The 1,387-nt window shown below is 38.0% G+C and overlaps 1 long non-coding RNA gene across 2 annotated transcripts in view; it reads left to right on the top strand.

The window, feature by feature from the left end:
- Positions 1-1,387, top strand: part of LOC106527246 (uncharacterized) — a 116,625-nt gene that overhangs the window by 95,646 nt on the left and 19,592 nt on the right. The window contains exon 4 of one of the 2 annotated variants that reach the window (XR_001311359.1): positions 454-1,185. The exons of the other annotated variant lie outside the window; for it this stretch is intronic. This is a non-coding gene — a long non-coding RNA (uncharacterized LOC106527246). Of the gene's footprint in view, positions 1-453; positions 1,186-1,387 lie in introns of those variants that run through there. 2 annotated transcript variants of the gene reach the window in all.

The raw sequence follows: 1,387 nt of genomic DNA, 5'->3' as shown, positions 1-1,387 counted from the left end.
TCATACAGAGCTACACATCATACAGAGCTACACATGATACAGAGCTACACATCATACAGAGCTACACATGATACAGAGCTTCTTATCATACAGAGCTACACATCATACAGAGCTACACATCATACAGAGCTACACATCATACAGAGCTACACATGATACAGAGCTACACATCATACAGAGCTACACATCATACAGAGCTTCTTATCATACAGAGCTACACATCATACAGAGCTTCTTATCATACAGAGCTACACATGATCCGGAGCTACACAAAATACGGAGCTATATTCATGGCCCGCAGCCAGCTCTCACAAAATTTTTCACCCTGCAGAGACATGTAAAAAACACTGATAACATCAGACAGAAATTTGTCGACCCGTGTTCCTTGTCTGCAGCTGTGTGCGTGCGTTGTTGTATATTTTTGCCAAATTATCTTGTATGTTTATCTGTCAGGTGTCTCAACATAAAAGTGAAGAGTTGAAGCATTCTCGGCTGTTGAGAGACCCTCACAAATCAACTCCGTCCTGTACTGAATGCGAGGAGAGAGAAAAACGCAGCCTTGCCTAAAAATACCCCATTTCACAATGTCAGCTCACATTGCTTACAGATGTTGATTGACTGAAGCTGCGGTCCAAAACATTCTGTACAGATGGTGTTTTTAGTGTTTCAGCTTTTCTGGTTTCCCTCCAACCTCCTGGAGAATCTGTCAGAGAGGAGTGTGAAGTGTAACGCTTGATGTCTGAGAAGTGAAAGTCACGTTTAATGTAAATCATCTTCTGTTCCCATCCACGTTGTTCTTTAATGTTGAGCAGATTTTAAAGTTAAGAACAAGAAAAGCTAAAATAAATTAAACGCTCAATTGAGACTCTGGTGTAAATCTGAAAAATGCAGTTGGTTTTATTTTAGCACAGTTGAATATTTATCATTACAAACTTTATTTTGGCTGCTCCTTTCGTCAGGAGTCTCTGCTATGAGTGAAATTTGCACAAAAATGTTGGCAATTATTTTACGTCAGATATCTCTACTCACACAACCTGAGCTGAAACCTGCACTGAGCTGCCACCGCCTCCACTTATTGTTACAAATATTACTAAAAATATCTCAAATACTGTGTGCATGCCAAGTTCTGAGTACTTTACTGACTTTTGTTAAAGAAGCTGAAACTGAATTATTAATAATTAAACAAATAAAACTTCAGGCTAAAGAACAAAAGCTGACACTATTAAAACACAAGCTTAAAGCCAAAATAAACTCTTGTTTCCAAGCTGAAACAAGCAAAATAATAGGTGAAAGCTGGAACCAACAGAACAGCAGCTAAAAGCTAAAACAGTCAAAAAAAAATAGCAAAAAGTACAAGTTTGTTGAATCACAGAAAAAAATACAAAAC

This window comes from Austrofundulus limnaeus, unplaced genomic scaffold (genome assembly GCF_001266775.1).
Source record: "Austrofundulus limnaeus strain Quisiro unplaced genomic scaffold, Austrofundulus_limnaeus-1.0 Scaffold4, whole genome shotgun sequence".
NCBI classification, from domain to species: Eukaryota; Metazoa; Chordata; class Actinopteri; order Cyprinodontiformes; family Rivulidae; genus Austrofundulus; species Austrofundulus limnaeus.
This window is presented reverse-complemented; position numbering and strand designations above follow the sequence as displayed.